Below are 6,000 nucleotides of genomic sequence, written 5' to 3' on the forward strand. Positions count from 1 at the left end.
GGCAGACAGTTGTCGGGGCAACTGACGAGTCCCGTCCAGGGCTACTCCCTGGCGGATTCTGAAGGCCTCCCAACAAGTCAGCCCCAGTAACGGGAGCCCGAGAGGGTGAAACTCTTTTCTTTTTTCTTGTATTCTAAACCGAGAATCTGGCCAAATAAAAACCCGTCTGTGTGGGCACGGGACAGGCACTTAAGAGCCGATAGGGCGCCTGCCACTGGAAGACTCCCGTGAAAGGATAAGGGGGTCACGGAATGGGCTAGAAACCCTTAGGGTGCCCGCCTGCAACAAGAAAACTTCCGTGCAGTGACTAAGGCACTCAAATAGTTCCATGAAGCATACCACAAGCCCAACCTCCTGGCCGCCACCACTCCCGATAGGATTTATTGGTGGTAATTCTCGATGACTTTCTTCTGACTCTCGCTATGGGGCAAGGAAAATCCACCCCACTCTCTCTCATGACTGATCATTTCTCGGATGTCAGGGCTAGAGCATATGATCTGTCGCTACTGGTTACAAAGAGTAAATTAATAACCTTTTGCTCTGCAGAGTGGCCCGCCTTCCAAGTTGGATGGCCTCCAGAGGAAACTTTTCAACCTTCTATTATTCGGGCAGTGAAAGAGAAAGTTATGGCTCCTGATCCCTGGGGCCACCCGAGCCAAGTCCCATATGTTATGGTCTGGCAAGATCTAGTAGAAGATCCGCCCAAATGGTTAAAACCTTTTGTTCACAAACTCCCTGATTCTCCTAATGTACAGGCCCTGGTTATGGAAACTCCCACTCCCCCAGAGGAAGCCAAGAAGAATAAGGGCCCAAAACCGGTCTTGCAGGAATCCTCGTACGGGAACCTGATTGACTTAGAGACGGAAATTAGGCCCCCGCCATATGCCCCTCCTCCATTGCAGGTTCCCCCGGGGGGGAGGAGCCCCTCCCCGATAAATCAGAAGGGATAAGGGAACCCCGACCCCAGAGAAGGAATAGAGGAAATAGGGGTGAGCAGGATCATGGGGACCCAGAGTTACCTTCATCTACTGTACAGGCACTCCCCGTCCGAGTGGGACCAGCTAACCCGGACGGAGAGCGAACCTATCAGTACTGGCCCTTTCCACGAGTAATCTGTATAATTGGAAAACCCCAAATCCTCCTTTTTCAGAGAAACCCCAAGGCCTCATTAACCTCTTAGATTCCATTTTGTTCACTCATAACCCCACCTGAGATGACTGTCAGCAGCTGTTGCAGGTGCTCTTCACCACAGAAGAACGTGAGTGAATCCTGGCAGAGGCTCAGAAACAGGTCCCGGGGGTTGACGGGAGACCAACTGCCCAGCCTCATCTCGTGGACGAGGGGTTTCCTCTGTTGCGGCCTTACTGGGATTTTGAGCGAGTGGAAGGTAGGGAGTGTCTCCGAGTGTACCGCCAGACTCTAATGGCTGGCCTGCGGGCCGCAGCTAGGAAGCCGACAAATTTGGCGAAGGTAAATTTAGTAAGGCAAGAGCCCACTGAGAGCCCGTCAGCCTTCCTAGAGAGGCTAATGGAAGCCTTTAGGCAATATACACCTATGGACCCCCAGGCTGAGGAATCACGCGCTGCAGTTCTACTAGTGTTTGTGAATCAGGCAGCCCCAGATATTAGGAGGAAATTACAAAAGATAGAGGGGTTAGGAGAACAGACAATACAAGACTTACTGAAAGCAGCTGAAAAGGTATTTAATAATAGGGAGACCCCAGAAGAAAGGGAGGAACGACTACGTTGGGAGGAAAGGGAACTAGCTTAGAAGATCAGGAAAGAAGATAGGGAACATAGGGCAAAGGAAAACCGGAAGAACCAGAGAGAGCTAGCCAAGATTCTTTTTGCGGGGATGAAGGCCGGAACAGAATTGAGGGAGCCTCGAGGCCCCCAGACGGGAGAAAAAGAGAGACCAAAAAGGCAGGCCCTAAAGAAAGATCAGTGCGCTCACTGCAAAGAACGGGGGCACTGGAAAAATGAGTGCTCTAAGAGGGACCCAAAGAGAGGAACAACCCAGAGAGAGAGAATTTCCCCTGGAACTCGAGTTCTATATGCGGGGGAAGACAGTGACTAGGGGAGTCAAGACTCGACACCCCTCCCCGAGTCCTGGGTAACCATACATGTGGAGGGGAAACCCGCTGGCTTCATGGTGGACACTGGCGCCCAACACTCTGTTTTAAATCAAAAACTGGGACCAATGTCTAAAAAACCAGCTTGGTGCAGGGAGCCACGGGGACAAAAAGATATTGTTGGACCACAGAACGGAAAGTAAACCTGGGGACCCATCAGGTGTCCCATTCGTTTTTGGTGATACCAGAATGCCCAGCCCCTCTACTTGGACGGGACTTGTTGACTAAAGTTAATGCTTAGATCCATTTTGACCCTGGGGGAATGTCAGTCACAGATGGACTTGGACAGCTGATACATGTCTTGTCTCTAGCTTTAAGAGATGAATACAGACTTTTTGTGCCTAAGCCCTCAGAGGTTATAGCACCAGATATACAACTGTGGGTCCACAAATACCCATTGGCATGGGCAGAAACAGCAGGAATGGGACTGGCTAAACAGAGACATCCGGTCGTCATCTAACTAAAAGCTGAGGCGACTCCTGTGAGGGTGAGGCAATACCCTATGAGCCAGGAGGCTCGGCGGGGGATCACTCCCCACATTCGACGGCTCACGGATGCTGGAATTCTCAAGCGGTGCCAATCCCCTTGGAACACCCCCTTACTACCGGTGAAGAAGCCAGGGAGTAAGGATTACAGACCTGTCCAGGACCTATGAGAAGTCAACAAGCGGGTGAGTGACATACACCCTACTGTCCCCAACCCGTATACCCTCCTGAGCAGTCTGCTGCCTGAGTACACTTGGTACACCGTGTTAGACTTGAAAGATGCTTTTTTCAGCCTACCCCTGGTGGCCCAGAGCCAGGAAATATTTGCCTTTGAGTGGACTGAGGGGGAAGGCCAACCAGTAGTACAACTAACTTGGACCCGCCTCCCACAAGGGTTCAAAAACTCCCCTACCTTGTTTAATGAGGCTTTGAGTGAGGACCTCTATGAATATCGGACTCGCCACCCAGAGGTCATCCTGCTGCAATATGTAGATGACCTTATGTTGGCTGAAACCACAGAGGAGGCATGCAGCCGTGCCACCGGTGACCTCTTACAGACTCTAGGCACCTTGGGACATCGTGCTAGCGCAAAGAATGTGCAAATATCCCGGCAAGAGGTCACCTATTTGGGGTATAAGATCAGACAGGGGCAAAGGTGGCTAACTCAGGCCATGAAGGAAACAATATTGCAGATACCAGAGCCCAAGACCCCCCGCCAGGTGAGAGAGTTTTTGGGGACTGTTGGATATTGTAGACTGTGGATCATGGGGTTTGCTGAGAAGGCCCAGCCCTTATATGAGGGAAATAAAGAGACCCCAAACTGGACTTGGACTGAGCCAATGAAACAGGGTTTCCAGACACTCAGACGGGCCCTACTAGAAGCGGCCAGCCGGGACTGCGCCGCCCCCATATTAGCCATGGGACTTCCACCTCCTGGTATGGGGACTCTGCCGCCAGTCCCCGACTATTCCCTCCCTGACCTCGTTTGGATCAACGAGGATACCACCCGCCAGAGATGGTACCGAGATCAAAACAACAACCTGATATTGCCTGCCATCCTGGGTCGTCACCTATGTGAACACCTGCACACAACTACACACTTGGGGGAGAAAAAGACCTTGACACTTCTCCAGACAGCCTGCCTGAGGTTCCCTTGACAAAATGCAACTGTGAGAGATAATCCAGGCTTGCAAAGCTGGTGAGGACAGGGAAAAAGCAGCACACTGGAACGAGGTACCGAGGGGAAGAGCCAGGGCAACACTGGGAGGTAGATTTCACTGAGGTAAGGCCAGGCAAGTACGGGTATCGCTATCTGTTGGTTCTGGTAGATACCTTCTCGGGGTGGGTAGAAGCCTTCCCCACTAAGGGAGAGACAGCAACAGTGGTTGCTAAAAAGATCTTAGAGGAGATAGTGCCTAGGTACGGGCTGCCAGTGACTATGGGCTCTGATAAAGGACCTGCCTTTGTGAGCCAGATTGTACAAGGGCTGGCCCAAGCTCTGGGGACAAAATGGAAGTTACATTGTGAATATAATCCCCAGAGCTCAGGACAGGTTGAGAGAATGAATCGGACCCTAAAAGAAACTCTGACAAAGTTGACAATAGAGACTGGCAGGGACTGGGTGACCCTCCTTCCCTTCGCGCTCTTTCGAGCGCGTAACACCCCTTATAAGCTGAATCTTACCCCTTTTGAGATTCTGTATGGGAGACCCCCTCCTGTGTGTCCTATATTCGAGAGAAAATGCCTACCACCCCCTACCTTGGGACAATTTCAGCAAACACTGATGGCATTAAGTAAGGTGCATAGCCATGTTTGGAAATTAATTCGAGAGATACACGAGGGAACAAGCAAGGGGACCATCCCCTCACATAATATTGGCCCGGGTGATTGGGTTTGGGTAAAACGACACCAATCTAAAGCATTAGAACCTAGATAGAAAGGCCCTTATGTTGTTCTTACCACTCCTACTGCTGTTAAGGTCGACGGGATCGGGCCCTGGGTTCACTGCAATCACGTGTGGCAAGCCACCCCGGAAGAACAGGAAAAGGCGCAAGCAGAATGGGAGGCAAGACCTCACCCGTCAAATCCTTTGAAACTGAAACTCGTACGACGGGAGCCCTCTTAACCCTCCTGCTGATAACAGTTTTCATCGGCCCAGGAGCAACCAGCCACAACCCCCATCAGCCAGCTAACCTGACTTGGGTGATCTACAATCCTGAGACTGGAAAAGTGCTTAATTCGAGCTCCAACGTGGCCCCCAAAGGGACATGGTGGCCAGTACTGACCTTTGATCTGTGCATGCTGGCAGCTGACGGTAATGGGTTTGGTCCCCACCAACTGACCAAGTTCTTTGCCCACGGCTCTTTCGGTCTGTTCACCCATAACTGTGAGCAAAAAGGCCCGCAGTACTACAAACAGGTGCCTGTCTATCTCTGCCCCGGGGAAGAAGGGATCGGAACCAAATTGAAAAATGTGGGGGAGTTGACTCTTTTTATTGCGCCGCTTGGGGTTGCGAAACCACGGGAACAGTCTATTTCGCACCTCCAAAAATCCTTGAGCTCCTTGGCTGAAGTAGTGTTACAAAATAAGAGAGGTTTAGATTTGTTGTTTCTGCAACAAGGAGGATTATGTGCAGCACTGGGAGAAGAATGCTGTTTCTATATCGACCATTCAGGGGTGGTACAAAAATCTCTCCAGAAAGTAAGAGAGAGACTAGCCCAGCGAAAGAGAGAATGAAAAGCCCAACAAGGCTGGTTTGAATCTTGGTTTCAGCGCTCCCCCTGGTTGACCACTTTGATTTCCACCCTCCTGGGTCCACTCATAATATTAATATTGTTACTGACCTTTGGTCCATGCATTTTAAACTGTCTGGTCTCATTTATTAGGGAGCGCCTAAATACCATCCAAATTATGGTATTGAGACAACAATATCAGTCAATTTCACAGGGTGGAGAGAAAGATTCCTCTACAAAAGTACAAAGACAGGGGGGAGATGTGAGGCTGTCATGGCTAACGCCATGACAGGCAGCCTAGATTAGGAGTAGGCCTGGTTTCCCGGGGTAACATAATTATCAGGCCTCCTGGAGCCAGCCAATCAACATATGCCTAGCAAGAAAAAGGGAACCTATCAGGGGAAAGCTGAAAGCCCCACGTTGGGCCAACAAAAATTGCCTTGCAACTGTGTAACCAATCCGCTTGCGCCAACTACCTACTGTGTAACCAATCCGCTTGCGCCAACTACCTGCTGCTTTTTTTGACCTAATAAATACCCAAGAGAACTGGGACTCGGGGCCTTTTCATCCTCACACCCTTGGTGAGGGCGGGAGGCCCTGGCTGGAGTCAGTAATAAATTCCCCTATTGCAAGTTGCATTGTTTCGAGGAGT

Source organism: Cervus canadensis, chromosome 11, assembly GCF_019320065.1.
Source record: "Cervus canadensis isolate Bull #8, Minnesota chromosome 11, ASM1932006v1, whole genome shotgun sequence".
NCBI lineage: Eukaryota > Metazoa > Chordata > Mammalia > Artiodactyla > Cervidae > Cervus > Cervus canadensis.